Genomic DNA, 16897 nt, shown 5'->3' with positions numbered 1-16897 from the left:
GAAACGGTGGGGCTGGGCTCTGCCCCAGACTAAGTAAACATCATGCTATAAAATAGCATGTATGTGAAAATCATCTGTAATCTCACTATCAAAAGACTGCCATGCTTGCTTTGACAGCATACATACTGAAAAGAAAAAAAAAAGGCTATCACTATCAGTCTTTTAACTTGTCTCCTTCGTTTGATTATGTTGCTGTGCTGGGCTTACTCAGTCATGTGTGACTTTTTGCGACCCCATGGACTGTAGTCCACCAGGCTCTTCTGTCCATGGGCATTCTCTAGGCAAGAATACTGGAGTGGGTTACCATGCCCTCCTCCAGGGGATCTTCCCAACCCAGGGAATGAACCCAGGTCTCCTGCACTGCAGGCAGATTCGTTCACTGTCTGAACCACCAGGGAAACCCAAGAATACTGGAGTGGGTAGCTGTTCCTTCTCCAGGGAACTTCCTGACCCAGGAATCAACCTGGGGTCTCCTGCATTGCAGGTGGATTCTTTACCAGCTGAGCTACCAGGGAAGCCCTCATTTGATATATATATATATATATATATATATATATAGCACAATTGTGGTCATATTAGTTATAAAATTATGTATCCTGCCTTTTTCATTCAGCATTTTAACATAAATATTTTCAGTATTTAAAAAAAAGCACTGTAAGCATTATTTTAAATGGCTACAAAATAGTCTGTATCGTGGGTGTGCCTTCCATAACATAGCCAAGTATCTTTTACTGACAGATATTTTTTAATATTCTACTATTTTAACTAATGATGTGGTAAAAGTCTATTTAAAAGGTTATTGGTTTGTTTGTTTTGGTATTCTAGGTTATTCCTTAAGGTAGTTTTGCCAGATGTTTCAGGCCATTCTCTCTTCATTTTGACCTTCCGGTGGGCCACTCCCCTGTTTCTTCCGTTTGGGACACTCTTTCTCACGTGACACTGTCTCCTTCCTCTGGCCAGCTCCTGTTGATCGCTCACTCAGTGGGTGGAAGGCTATCTTCCCGTGTCCTCTGCTTGAGGAATGCCTCCCCTAGTCGCCTAAGGCTGAATTCAGCTTTCCTCATATGCACTTCTATAACATCTATACTTTGCCTATCACAACCCTTCTCACAAACGCCTATCTGCCTATAAAGAAGACAGGACAGTAAGTTCCAGAAGGGCTGGACAGTGTCTGCTCCGTTTACTGTTTTCCCCCAGGGGCCAGCCCAGGGCCTGGCACATATATAGCAGGGCTCAAAAGATACTGGCTGAAAGATGAAATATTTCACGGGTATTGCCCACCTGCTTTCCAGTTTGCCTCACTTTACACTCTAACCGATAAAATCTGGGAATGTGTCTGTCAGGGTGCTTTTTGCTACCATGTTACTGCTATTATCCCTATTTGATAATCAGTAGATGAAAATGGCATTGCATTTTTGTTTTGACAGGGTCTATATTAATTATTTGTTTATGTGTTCCCTGATAGCTTCTCAAGTCTTCTAGGATAAAGACAGTCTTATAGCGGATCCAGTCTGTAGAAGATTAAAAACGTAAATTGAAGACTTCTCTGGTGGTCCAGTGGTTAAGACTCCACTCTCCCAATGCAGGGGGCAAGGGTTTGATCCTTGGTCAGGGAATTAAGATCTCACATGCCCTGAAGTGTGGCCAAAAAATAAAATTAAAAATAAATAAAATCTCAATAAAAAAACAAAGTTTCCACTTGCCACAACTCAGACCCTGCGCAGCCAAATAAATAAATACTAAAAAATGAAGCAAAAAAGTATTAGATATATATATATATATATATACACACACACACATATATTGAAAAGATATTCCAAATCTCTGTCTTAGTCCTCACAAATGCATGTGAATCTAGGATTGTCTCAAAAGGAAGTGTTAAAAAATATTTATTACTCTATATTACATGGCCCCAAGCCCTACTTTGAAGGGAAAGAAAACTAGTGAGCCCTGAGACCCAGCAGCTGGGAACCTTTTCTGGGAGTCCCGTTTCCCTGGTGACAGAGATTAACAGGCAGCATGGCATGATCGAAAGAATGTTGGGATTCAAGCAGACTTGAGTTTACATTCTGGTTTTTAAGTTTTGGGCAAACTTCTTAACACTTTTTTGTCTCAGTTTTCTCATCTGTAAAATAAGTTGCTGGAGGATTTCCTGTGAATATAAAAAGAGAAAGTTGTTAGTTCCTCAGTCGTGTCTGGCTCTTTGCGACCCCATGGATTGTAGCCCGCCAGACTCCTCGGTTCATGAGATTCTCTAGGCAAGAATACTGGAGTGAGTTGCCACTCCCTTCTCCAGGGGCTCATTTCAATCCAGGCATCCAACCTAGTCTCCTGCATTGAAGGCATATTCTTTACCATTTGAGCCAAAACAGAGAATGCCCCTCTATTTTCAATTGGCCTTCAGTTCAGTTGCTCAGTCGTGTCCGACTCTTTGCGACCCCATGAATTGCAGCATGCCAGGCCTCCCTGTCCATCACCAACTCCCGGAGTTTACTCAAACTCATGTCCATCGAGTCAGTGATGCCATCCAGCCATCTCATCCTCTGTCATCCCCTTCTCCTTCTGCCCCCAATCCCTCCCAGCATCATGGTCTTCTCCAATGAGTCAACTCTTTGCAAGAGGTGGCCAAAGTATTGGAGTTTCAGCTTCAACATCAGTCCTTCCAATGAACACCCAGGACTGATCTCCTTCAGGATGAACTGGTTGGATCTCCTTGCAGTCCAAGAGACTCTCAAGAGTCTTCGCCAACACCACAGTTCAAAAGCATCAATTTTTCGGTGCTCAGCTTTCTTCACAGTCCAACTCTCACATCCATGCACGACCACTGGAAAAACCATAGCCTTGACTAGACGAACCTTTGTTGGCAAAGTAATGTCTCTGCTTTTTAATATGCTGTTTGGGTTGGTCATAACTTTCCTTCCAAGGAGTAAGCGTCTTTTAATTTCATGGCTGCAATCACCATCTGCAGTGATTTTGGAGCCCTCAAAAATAAAGTCTGACACTGCTTCCACTGTTTCCCCATCTATTTCCCATGAAGTGATGGGGCCAGATGCTATGATCTTAGTTTTCTGAATGTTGAGCTTTAAGCCAACTTTTTCACTCTCCTCTTTCACTTTCATCAAGAGGCTTTTTAGGTCCTCTTCACTTTCTGCCATAAGGGTGGTGTCATCTGCATATCTGAGGTTATTGATATTTCTCCCAGCAATCTTGATTCCAGCTTGTGCTTCTTCCAGCCCAGCGTTTCTCATGATGTACTCTGAATATAAGTTAAACAAGCAGGGTGACAATATACAGCCTTGACATACTCCTTTTCCTATTTGGAACCAGTCTGTTGTTCCATGTCCAGGTTTAACTGTTGCTTCCTGACCTGCATACAGGTTTTTCAAGAGGTGGGTCAGGTGGTCTGGTATTCCCATCTCTTGAAGAATTTTCCACAGTTTATTGTGATCCACACAGTCAAAGGCTTTGGCAATAAAGCAAAAATAGATGTTTTTCTGTAACTCTCTTGCTTTTTCGATGATACAGCTGGTGTTGGCAATTTGATCTCTGGTTCCTCTGCCTTTTCTAAAACCAGCTTGAACATCTGGAAGTTCGCGGTTCACATATTGTTGAAGCCTGACTTGGAGAATTTTGAGCGTTACTTTACTAGTGTGTGACTTCCCTGGTGGTTCAGACGGTAAAGCGTCTGTCTACAAAGCAGGAGACCCAGGTTCGATCCCTGGGTGGGGAAGATCTGCTGGAGAAGGAAATGGCAACCCACTCCAGTACTCTTGCCTGGAAAATCCCATGGACAGAGCCTGGTGGGCTACAGTCCACGGGGTCGCAAAGAGTCGGACATGACTGAATGACTTCACTTCACTTCACTTATTAGTGTGTGAGATGAGTGCAGTTGTGCAGTAGTTTGTGCATTCTTTGGGATTGCCTGCCTCTGCCCAAATCAAGGCCTAAAATACTTATCAAAAGAGAGTTGTCTCTCCCTCATCCAGCCACCTCCTACCCCAACTCTTGATTATACACTTATAACACATATTCATTCAATATACTAAAAATATATTCATTTTTAGTACCTATAGAGTTTCTCAGCCCAGGAATAATGGTCATATTTGGAACTCACCATTACAATGAATTCCTTTATGTGAAGGCAGTGCTGACTAATAGAACTTTCTTTGTTGATAGAAATAATCTTATGACTTAAAACATGACTATAAACAGGAACAGAATTTTAAATTTTGTTTAATTTAAATGATCACACATGGCTAGTGGCTACCATGTTGGGCAGGGCAGTGTTAAGATACTATCTATGTCTGAATCAATCTCTTTCAAATTTGTAGAGCTGCAAAGAACAATGAAGAGACTAACCTCATGGCTGTAGGAATTTGACCTCATAAACTGGCCTACCACTTCCCAGACTGAAAGGGAATGAGACAGAGAGAAAGTGATTTTGAGAGGAGTGAATGGAGCCAGGGGATGGGGTGGAGAAGTGTGAGTCGTCGGGGGCAGGCTTGAGTGTGGGGACATGACAGAAGGGATTCTGATGGCTTGGGATGAGAGTAGTATTCAAAGGGAGAAACTGAGGCAAATGGAAAGAACAACAAGCTAGCTGAATACAGACATTTTAGCAAATTCAGGCAGACTTAGTCCTAAAAGGCAGAGAGAGAGAGAGAGAAGGCAAAAAGTTTAAGATTTAGTTGGGAAGCTGTTTTTCTTCAAGATCTTTGAGGCTCCTGTCAGAATATGACTAAGACTGTAATTGTTCAGTGGAAAGTTGAGGTGAAGATATGGATGATTAATACCTGAGCCCAAACTAAGAAATTAAAAAACAACAATCTCCCCAACTTCTAAAAAAAGAAAAAAATTTATTTTTTAAGGTCTCTGCTAGGCCTGGCCAATTTCTTCCAATAGTTGAATAATTGACATTTTGCTTACCTGCTCCTCTTTAACTTTACCTGTCTTGTCATAGGTGAAATGTGGAATGAATGGGAACAGTTGTTGGTAGCAAAGTATCTTAGTCAGCTGGCATTCTTCCTACCCAAATTAAAGTTTGTCTGTGAGTTTGGATGGAGAAGGCAATGGTACCCCACTCCAGTATTCTTGCCTGGAAAATTCCATGGATGGAGGAGCCTGGTGGGCTGCAGTCCATGGGGTCGCGAAGAATCGGACATGACTGAGCGACTTCATTTTCACTTTTCACTTTTATGCATTGGAGAAGGAAATGGCAACCCACTCCAGTGTTCTTGCCTGGAGAATCCCAGGGATGGGGTCGCACAGAGTCGGACACGACTGAAGTGACTTAGCAGTAGCAGTGAGTTTGGAGAAAAAAGAATGAGTGGTGGGGAGAAGAGAAGACTGCAACTAAACATTCTTTTTGTCAGTGTCTTCTAATCAGACTTAAATCTGGAGGGTACACTCCACTTTCCCAGAGTATATCTGTCCTCTTTAATTTTTCTCTTAAAGATGAAGAAGCAGCAGTTCAGAGATGTGGATTTTCTATCTGGTGTTACTCAGTGATTGGCCAGTAGACCTGGATCTGGACTCTGGGACTCACCTATCTGCCACTCTGGGTACCATCCTCTCCTCTGTATTTCAGTTGCAGGTCATGCAACCCCTAGCAGTGTTTCTCACTCAGAAAAAAGCCTCACTTTGATATCTGAACTCTGTTTATTGCTTCTACTAAACATGCATAGACAGTCTTTCAACGTGGTTCTTTTTGTTCTTTTTGCTCCAGCTGATCCAGTAGATCTTGACATCTGTTATGCTATTTTGGAAGTGGATGCAACCAGTTCTTCATAAAATATGAGCATTTGTACTGTGCACAAGGCATTGTGCCACTTTCAGGCCGGGAGTGACCTAGTAGTCATCTAGCTCGGCTGCTCACATTAGAGATAAGGAAGCTGAGGTGTCAGACAAACCAGGCCACTTCTCCAGGCTCTTATAGATAGTGAGCAAGTTAGTACATGCCTGAGTCTAGAACCGTATTTTTTTGGGGGGCTTTGCATTATAGTTTATTATAGGATATTGAATATAGATCCTTGTGCTGGACAGTAGCACCTTGTTGTTTATTCATTCTCTGTATAAACATCTGCTAATCCCAAACTCCCATTCCTTCCCTCCCCACACCCCCTTGGCAACAACAAATCTCTTCTCTATGTCTATGGGTCTGTTTCTGTTTTGTAGGTAGGTTCATTTGTGTCATATTTTAGATTCCACATTTAAGTGACATCACGTGATGTTTATCTTTCTCTGTCTGACTTATTTTGCATAGTATGATAATCTCAGGGTTCATCTATGTTGCTGCAGATGGCATTATTTCATTCTTTTTTATGGCTGCATCACCGACTCGATGGTCATGAATTTGAGTAAACTCTGGGAGATGGTGATGGACAGGGAGGCCTGGCGTGCTGCGATTCACGGGGTCGCAAAGAGTCGGGCACGACTGAGCGACTGAACTGAACTGAGTGTTCCACTATATATATATGTATACACACACACACATATGTATGTGTGTATATATATCACATGTGATATATATATCATATCTTCATTATCTATTCATCTGCTGATGGACATTTAGTTGTTGTAAATAGTACTGCTATATATCTTTTCAAATTATAAATTTGTCTGGATATATACCCAGGAGTGGAATTGCTGGATCATATGGTAATTCTGTTTTTAGTTTTTTAAGGAACCTCCATACTGTTTTCCACAGTGGCCATACCAGTTTACATTCCCACCAACAGTGTAGAAGGGCATAACCCTGTTTAATACCAGGGCCTTTCCCCTGAACTTGACATTGTTTCAGCATCACTACAGCATGTAGTTTCACTTTGAGATTGTATTCACATGGAACAAGCAAGTTATAGATCTGGAAAGAGTGTTTTTGGATAATTTCTGTATCAGATTCTGGCAGTTAACAAATCAGTTCTCCAAAGTAATTGCCTTCAGTGATCTAATTCCATGGAAAAATTCTCAGTCTTCCATTTTGTTTTGAGTCACAGTTGTATTTCCACATATCTTCCAAAGACAATCTGTTCGCTTCTGCACAGATCAGAATGTTGCTTAATTTCCATGGCAGAGTAGACCCAGTTGACCTTTACAAAGTTGAGCCTTGACTTCCCTGGTGATGCAATGGTTAAGACGCCACACTTCCAGTGAATGGGGCCCTGGTCAGGGAACTAAGATCTTGCATGCTGTGCAGGGCAGCCAAAACCTAAACAACAACAAAAAAATGAAGCCTTGTATAATCCGACTTTGCATCTTGTTCCCTTTGGCTTTCCAAGCTTCTCTCTGTCTCTGTCTCTATGTGTTCGTTTCTGCTCCCTACACCCTGAGAAGGGAGATTCCCTCTGACCAGGTCTTCTCCAGAAGGGCAGAAATGAGGGTTGCAGACTGCATTTGACACAGAGGAAGCAATCAGAAAACTATTGCACCCAAAAGATTTTTTTTTCCCATCTCAAAATTTGTATTCAGAAACTCTACGGAGGGAGGGAAATCTGCCTGAGAATATGGAACATCTGCTCTGATGCTGGTATTACTGTGATGAGTAGGGGCTCCCTGAAGTAGGGGTGATGGGAGCCAGATGATGCTCCTGAGGAGATTTGCCGATTTAAAAAGTGGCATCTGTGAAAACCTAGTAAGAATACGAGGAATGTGCTTGAACAGATGGTATGTGAAGAATATTGGAATAGAACGATTTTCTGAAAACCTTTAAGGATTAATAAATGTGGCAAAGGAAAGGGATTACAAGTGATTAATGATGACTCAATTATATTATTCAAATTGCCTGGGTAGTTTTACTCCAAACTTTTTGGGGGGAGGAAAGCAGATCAATATTTATCAGTCATGGCAGAATTGTATAGTATAGGTAAGTACTTTCTGTGCAGCTTTCTAAAATATTGTATCTCTGATTGTAAAGGTTATTCATATAATTGGAACAGAAGAGTTACACCTTAAGTGATGAACATGTTTGTGTGAGTTACACTCACTGAAAAGCATGGATATTAGATGTAAACTGCTATGTTTGTGGTCATATTGTTCTTATGTTGTTGTAGATTAAACTTTAAGGCATTGCAGCTAATTTTCAAGAACTCCACAAGAAAAGTCAGTATTCTGGACTTCAGACAAGTTGGAACAGAATTAGGAAGGTATTGCCAAAAGTGTTACAGAATAAATAAAAATAATTATAGTGGACATAGGAACTATTTGTATGTAACTCTGTTCTTGGTGCTGCTAAAGGGCTTGTGATTAATAAGAAGCTCAGTCTTTCAGCAAAGATAATGATTTTCCTTGCCCTCATAATTTCACTCTTGATTTCTTTTTAAATTAATTTGGCAAAAATCAATTTTAGCTATATGGGGACATCACAAACTATGACTAAGCAAAGTCAATTTGAGGAAGTTTATTGCATGCAGCTTTTAAAAATTCATTCAGCTGCATAAAACTGAAAGCATGCTAAGTAGAGGTTTGTATATGTGGGCATTGTTTTTTTCCTGTCAGAAGATGCCTGACGCCCTGCAAGTCCAAGGCTGGTAGAGACTGAGTGTATCATCCAGGATGCTGGCTCCTTCAGATTATTTTAGGAAGTTGTATCATTTGTTCCTCCTTGCAGATTTGTCTTCCCATCCCTTTTTCTAGATGAGTCGGTCTTGCTGTGCTCTCTATTTCCATTGTCCATGTTCTATCATGAATACGCATTCAACCCATTAGCATGCTCCTGATACTTGAAGTTATTCAGAAAAAAAAATCTATCTTTTTTCATTGCTTTAAAAAAGATACTGGATTAATATTTTAAAAATCAACAGTGGAGAAATGTACCAAGAAGGAAATAAAATCCATCTCATATTCTAACAAATACTACTCTTAACAAACACTCATCAACAGACACTCAACACCCACAACAAACACTCATCCAGAAATCATTATATCTCTGCATATTTATATAGATCTATACAATGGCTCAGACAGAAAAAAAATCTGCCCATATGCAGGAAATGCCGATTTGATCCTGGGTCAGGAAGATCTCTTGGAGGAGGGAAGGCAACCCACTCCAGTATTCTTGCCTGGAGAATTCCATGGACAGAGGAGCCTGGCGGGCTGCAGTCCATGAGGTCGCAAAGAGTCAGATATGACTGAGCAACTAACAGAAGCATACCCACACTATATGTGTATACATATATATATATATATATATATATATATATATATATATATCCACACATATATAATTGTGAATATAATTTTACACATTGTATAATTTCACATACCTATATTTAGATATATACATAATTTTACATATATAGGATATGATAAATGTAACTAACATTCTATAATCTTTATTCATTTAATGTTATGTCATAGTCATTCTTCCATATACAGATCTATTCTAGATTTACATCATCTTTTTATTGACTGTCTGGTATTCCCTTGTTTGAATGTTTTACCCTTATTGTCTAACAAAATGGTAATAGGGTTTGAGCATCATCGCAATGCCTAGTTTTTTCTTCAGTTGTACGCCTCTAATCATGTGTGTATTAATTATATTATGAAATCTCCTGAAGTGCTGAGTTAGATTACACTAAGGAGTACAGTCGAAACTCCCTCATGCTATATCTGAGAGGCAGAAGAGTATGTTGAGGAAATCAAGAGAACTAGTCAACTTATATTTACTAGTTGTGAGAACTTCAATAAATCACACCTCCCATTTGGACTTCAGTTTCCATGTCTGTCAATTAATGACACAAGTATAGGTGACATTCAGGGTGTCATTCAAGGTGATATTCATGATTTATTACTTTTATAAGCTGTCTTTTGAGATGCCCATCAGCAGACAAATGGGTAAGAAAGCTATGGTACATATACACACTGGAATATTACTGAGCCATTAAAAAGAATACATTTGAATCAGTTCTAATGAGATGGATGAAACTGGAGCCCATTAAACAGAGTGAAGTAAGCCAGAAAGATAAACACCAATACAGTATACTAACACATATATATGGAATTTTAAAAGATGGTAACGATAACCCTATATGCAGAACAGAAAAAGAGACACAGATGTATAGAACAGGCTTTTGGACTCTGTGGGAGAAGGTGAGAGTGGGATGATCTGAGAGAATATCATTGAAACATGTATATTATCAAGTGTGAAACAGATCGCCAGCCCAGGTTGGATGCATGAGACAAGTGCTCGGGGCTGGTGCACTGAGATGACCCAGAGGGATGGGATGGAGAGGGAGGTAAGAGGGGGGATCAGGATGTGGAACACATGTAAATCCATGGCTGATTCATGTCAATGTATGGCAAAAACCACTACAATATTGTAAAGTAATTAGCCTCCAACTAATAAAAATAAATGAAAAAAAAAAAAGCTGTCTTTTGTTACTATTAAATCATCTCAGTTCCAGGAGAACAAGGACCAGGTCTGGATTATAACGCATGTGTAGCTGAGTATAGCACTTACTAATAAAAAGTACCCAATAAGAATTTGCAGAATAACCGAAAGTGCCAGATTACCAGCATTCTGAATTATCCTCCAAATACACCAAGTTCATTCCCACCTCCTTGCTTTTACCCAGGTATAAATGGACAAGAATTTTCCAGAATAGCTTTTCTTTCCTTCTGTTATATGGAAACACATTTTGTTTTGTGAATCTTGATAAAAGTATTTTTACCATGTGTGGCCTGTCTTTTTCACTTTCTTTATGCTTTTTTTTTTTTTTTATTTTTTGGTTGTTCAGTGTTATTCATTTTAATGTAGTTAAATTTATCAGTTATTTTTATGGCTATCATTTTTATGTCTGCTTAAGAAGCCCTTCCATATCATAAGGTCACCAAGTCATATTTGTATATTTTCTTTTGTGACTTTCAGAGTTTTGGCTTTTACATTCAAGTTTTAAATTTACTTGGAATTAATTTATTTAAAGATTTGGTCTGAGGTAAAGAGACAGTTTCATCTTCTCTCTCTGTGGATAAGTAGTTGTGGCAGCATTATTTTTTAAATACTATACTATTCCCCAAGTCATTTTCTGTGTTCCTTCTGGCATGCATCAAGTTTCTATAGCTGTATAGATCTGTGCCTGGGATTGCTATTCTGTCCACTGCAGAGTTCATCTGTTTGAGACAATCCCACACTGTTTTCACTGCTGTTGCTGTCAAACTTCATGAGACATTTTGATGTATGTGGAGCATGTTCTTCAACCTTGTACTTTTTCTTCTTCAGGAGTGTATTTGATACTCTTGGGCCTTTGAATTTCCATATGAATTTCAGAATATGCTTTTCAAGTTCAAAAAAAAAAAAATTCTGACAGAGGCTTAGATTAGAAACAAATTGATTTAATATATCAATTTGAGAGAATTGCTTTTGAGGCTACCTGACATATATCTCTATATTAAGTTAGGTCTTCTTTAATGCCTTTCACTAAAGTTTAAAGTTTTTCTCCTTAAAGATTTAAGCATCTTTCATTAGATTTATTCCTAAGTAGATTAGATTTTTCTGCTCAAAATGATATCTCTGGTAGTTTTAAAAGTCTGTCCAGAAGTCCTGTGAAGTGCTTGCCTTTAAAAAATGGAGCTTAATTTTCCTCCTATTAGGTGTGAAATGGACTTAGAGACTTTCTGCTAATGAAACAATAAAGCAGAACTAATTTAGAGACTAATTCAGAAGAGGTACTGTGGCTTCCTCCTGTCTTTTCTCAGATCACCTTCTGTGCAGGAAGGCAGCCGCCATGTCCTGAGGACACTCAAGTGTTCTCATAGAGAGGTCCACGTGGAAAGAACTGAGATGTGCTAATACCCATCCTCCATCCGTGTGAGTGCGCCATCTTGGAAATGGATCCTTTAGCCCCAGCCAAGGACCAGATGACTAAAGCCCCACCAACATGTGACTGCAGTCTCTTGAGAGACAGACCCCTTGCCTGAACCATCCATATGAGCGACTTCTGGATTCCTAACCCTCAGATATAGTTGTTGTTCAGTTGCTAAGTTGTGTCTGTCTCTTTGTGACCCGATGGACTATAGCATGCCAGGCTCCTTTGTCCTCCACTATCTCCTGGACTTTGCTCAAATTCATGTCCATTGACTTGGTGATGCTATCTCACTATCTCATCCTCTGTTGCTCTTTTCTGCTTTGCCTTCAGTCTTTTTCAGTCTTTTTCAATGAGTTGACTCTTCACATCGGGTGGCTAAAATGTTGGAACTTCAGCTTCAGCATCAGTCTTTCCAGTGAATATTCAGGGTTCATTTCCTTTAGGATTGACTGGTTTGATCTCCTTGCAATCCACAAGACTCTCAAGAGTCTTCTCCAGCACCACAACTCAAAAGCATCAGTTCTTCAGCATTCAGCCTTCTTTACGGTCCAACTCTCACATTTGTGCTTGACTGCAGGAAAAACCATAGCTTTGACTATATGGGCCTTTACTAATAAAGTGGTGTCTCTGCTTTTTAATATGCTGTCTAGGTTGGTCATAGCTTTTCTTCCAAGGAGCAAGTGTCTTTTAATTTCGTGGCTGCAGTCATTGTCCACAGTGATTTTGGAGCCCAAGAAAAGAAAATCTGTTTCTGTTTCCACTTTTCCCCCATCTATTTGCCATGAAGTAATGGGGCTAGATACCATGATCTTAGTTTTTTGAATGTTGAAATTTAAACCAGCTTTTTCACTCTCCTCTTTCACCCTCATCAAGAGGCTCTTTAGCTCCCCATAACTTTCTGCCATTAGCATGGTATCATCTGCATATCTGAGGTTGTGGATATTTTGTTCAGCATTCTTGATTGCAGCTTATCATTCATCCAGCTTGGGATTTTGCATGATGTACTCTGCATAGAAGTTAAATAAATAGGGTGACAATATACAGCCTTGACATACTCCTTTGTCAATTTTGAACCCTTTCCCACTTTTGAACCAGTCTGTTTTTCCATGTAAGGTTCTAACTGTTGCTTCTTGACCTGCATATATGTTTCTCAGGAGACAGGTGGTCTGGTATTCCCATCCCTTTAAGAATTTTCCATAGTTTGTTGTGATTTATATTGTCAAAGGATTTAGTGTGGTCAGCAAAGCATCAGATATAATAAGAGATAATAAATGTTAGTTGTTTTAAGCCACTAAAATTTCAGATAGTTTGTTTCAGAATAATGTATTTCAGAATTAATAGAGGTTTTGCAAACTTTTATTTTTGTTGCTGCTAGAGAGAAATGGAATTTATTTTTTTTTTACATTATTCTTACAACTAGCTACCTTGCTAAGCTCTCTTATTGCTGTTAATAATAATAAATTCTCTATAAACTCTATTGAACTTAGTGTAGACAGTCATCTTATATTCACTTAATGGCAGCTTTATTTCTTTCCTTCCAATCCTTATTCATTTTTCTTCTCTTAATGCATTTGGCTTAGTCTTCAGTATGATGTTGACTAGAAATGATGGTAGTGGGTATGTCTTTCCTGCTCCTGATTTTAAGGGGATTTTGTGATACTATTCTACTTGTGAATGTTGCTTCCTAGGCTTCTGATAGATATAGCCTTGTTGGGTTAGAGGAGTTCTCACTTATCCCTAGGTACTTCCCTTAACACACAAATGCACGCACACGCACACACACACACACACACACACACACACACTTGTGCTGGTATATCTGGAGTTTACATTCCTTGCATGGAATTGATGAACCACAAGTGAAAAATATTCGAAATGCTGTTGGATATTGCTAAATCACCCTCTAAAACATTGCATTAATATAAAATCCTACCCACAGTATATGTAAATATCTGTTTTCATGTTTCACCAAACTTTTTTTCCCCAATGAAGCCCCACATTTTCTTAATAATAAAACCAACCAGTTATATAGTAGTTACTATGTTCCAGGCACTGTTCTAAGGCTTCATTTATAGTAATCATCTAATCCTCACAACAACCCTTTGAGGTAGGTGTTAATGTTATCTCCAGGTGAGCAGCTGTGGCACAGATTCAACAACTTGCCCAGGTTTACACTAGTGAGTGATTCGGTGTCAGGATTTGAACACAGGCAGTCTGGCTCCCAAGTTCATGTGCTAAAGCATTATGCTTCCCTATCTGTTACAGCTGACAGCTATTGAAACCGTGACAGGCATTGAGAGCTTTTACAACTCAATCATCACAGCCACCGTCTCAGGTAAGTACTGTTATCATAGTACTTGGCATATTGAATTGTAGGACACACCTTTGTTCCTGAGTAAAATCATTGGATTGGTAGTGGCTTGGCTGAGTGGTTCATCTTCCTATGCCCTTTGATTTCCAGGAATTTGTTCCTCTAGGTCAGGGGTCTGTAACTCCCAGGCCACTGACAGGTTCTGGTCTGTGGCCTGTTAGGAACTGGGCTGCACAACAGGATCTGAGTGTTGGGCAGACAAGCAAGCAAAGCTTCATCTGCATTTACAGCCACTCCCCATCACTCACTTCCCAACCCCCACCACCACCCTCTGTTGTGTGGAAAAATCGTCTTCTATGAAACCAGTCCCTGGTGCCAAAAATGTTGGGGATCGCTGCTCTAGGACATTGGGATTTGCCCCAGGATTGGAGCTAGGTGGAGACATATGGCATGTCACTTCATTTATTTGTTCAACAATATGGCATGATTTGGGGGAAGCCATGTTGTTGAATTTAGTTTGAATTTAGTCAGGATAGCATTCATATCTGTGTTGAGTATGAGACAGTCTGAATTGAGACAGTCCCAAGAGCAAGGGCTTGGGAAAGAGAAAGAACTGGATTTAACCTTCCATTCCACTTACCAGCTAGGGTTTATTAAGCTCTCTGAGCCTTAGATTTTCCCCATCTGTGGAATGGAGACAATGATAGCAACTTCATGGTGGAGCTGTGAGAATTACGTAAGGTAGCACGTGTGAAGGGTCTGACCTAGTGCCTGGTATGTGATACTTGCTCTGCAAGAGTAAATTCCTTTCTTCTTCCTCAGGGGCAGCAGATCACTGCCACATGATCTGTGCCACAGATCAAGGCCACAGATCTCTATGGGTGTAAACCAAGCTAAAACCTAAAACCCAGTGAATAATCCACATAAAACACTGTTGAGAACTGATTATGTATGAGCAGATATTTTTACTAATATATCAAGGAAATGTCTGATAACTTGCTGTGTGCCAGGTATAATTCAAAATATATTGCATAAATCTAATTTTTAAAATCTTCAACTAGCTCTGTAAGTTGTACTTGATTGTTATTATTCCAATTTTATGGGCAAAGAACTGAGGTGCAAAGAAGTAACCTGCCCTAGGTCACAAAGCTCATAAACAGCAGAGCTGGGGTTCAAACTCAAGCTTTCTGCTGCCACAGTCTTCCTCACCATGCTGTTCTTCCTGTGCAATAGCTAGAAGACAAATGTCTTACTGAGAAAAATCAAACTAGCAAATTCACACACTCAGTTTATGTTTGAAAGTCCATTTCCAATGCTGAGTTTTTCTTCAGGGTTTTTTTTTTTAAAAAATATTTGTTTGGCTGCAGCCAAATATTGGTCTTAGCTGCAGCATGTAGGATCTTTGATCTTCACTGCAGCATGTGAGATCTTTTAGTAGCAGCATGCAGGATCTAGTTCCCTGACCAGTGATCAAAATGGCCCCCCTGCACAGTGAACACAGAGTCTTAGCCGATGGACCAACAGGGAAGTACCTTGATTTAGGTTTTGACATCATCCTTTGTTATAGCCAATAGTGTTAGTTCCAATTAACAGTGTTTAATTCCAATTAAAGTTAATTGGAATCTTTACCATTGTGTTTGTTTCATAAAAGATCATCCACCCATCTATCTGTTTATCCTTTCACTTATTCATTCAGCAGTATTTGTTAGGCCTTTATCAGGGCAGGACAGAGTTGAAATCAAAGTCCTGGTTCCAAAGTGGGTTTTCTATTTCCCAGCCGTGTAAACCTGTATAGGTCATTTAACTACTTGAGCTTCAGCCTCTACAGGTTAACAAAGGAAATAATACCTACTGCTCTGGGTTATTCTGATGATGAGATGAAATTGTATTGAAAGGGAAAGTGATTTGGAAACTGTAAAGTGCTGTACAAATGTTATTTGATACAACTATTCCACAAAGAGGAGCTGGTCACAAACCTTTGCTTACTTAATCTTGCTTTGGGAATAGGAAGTGAATTTAGTTGCTTGCTGTCCTTTTTTATTGCTAATCTTAGCCAGGGTCTGAGCTTAGCTGCAGCAGTGCATAAGGAGAGAAGCTGGTGCCAGGCTCCCACTTTCTCTGTGTATCAGCATTAGTGTCTCCAGGGGAAAGTGATCGGTTTGCCTGTCAGCAGTGTTTCTTCCTTTTTGGTCCAGAATACAAATTGAAACATCACGTTACGAAGTTATTAGCATTTTCTTACACAGAAGAGATGTTAAAAGTAAACAGGTGGCTCATGGAAGTTGCTAGAGAAGAGGTGAGTTGTACTAAGGGGTTGATGCTGTCCCTCTGCAGAAGGCGTCTTTGGACTTCCCAGAGACATTTCAAACAGCGAAGAGCTCCAATTTATTGCAAAGGACACTTTTCTTCCAGAAAAGCTGTCTCATGTGTCAGTGTCTGTTAAAACAGCCAGTTTCTGGACTGACTGGTTGCATTAGAGTCAACTAATGATACAGAAGTGAAAGCCTAGTAAATACCAATTCCTAGTTCCACTCTGCAAGGATGCTTATTCTTTAGATCTGACAGGAGACTTGAGAATCTGCTTGTTCAGAAACTCCCAGGAAGATGCTAATTCCCAGCTGAATATGAGAACCAGGGCCTGAAGATGAAGAGGAATATGGCAAATGGAGATGAGTTTTGGGGACCAAGCTGAATTTTGAAATTCACCTGTCTCAGGTCCTGTTCACCTCTGTATTCCGTTTTCTCCTCCCCCACCTAAAACCTGTTTTCGGAATAGTTTTCTGGA

The 16897-nt window shown here is 39.9% G+C and overlaps 1 non-coding gene across 1 annotated transcript; it reads left to right on the top strand.

The window, feature by feature from the left end:
* Nucleotides 1-3658: 3658 nt before the first annotated feature.
* Nucleotides 3659-3730, top strand: TRNAC-ACA (transfer RNA cysteine (anticodon ACA)). Its single transcript has one exon. It is a non-coding gene; the product is annotated as a tRNA-Cys (tRNA).
* Nucleotides 3731-16897: the final 13167 nt, after the last annotated feature.

This window comes from Odocoileus virginianus, chromosome 18, assembly GCF_023699985.2.
Source record: "Odocoileus virginianus isolate 20LAN1187 ecotype Illinois chromosome 18, Ovbor_1.2, whole genome shotgun sequence".
NCBI lineage: Eukaryota > Metazoa > Chordata > Mammalia > Artiodactyla > Cervidae > Odocoileus > Odocoileus virginianus.
Note: the sequence above shows the minus strand (reverse complement) of the source record. Positions and strands in the feature narration are given on the sequence as shown.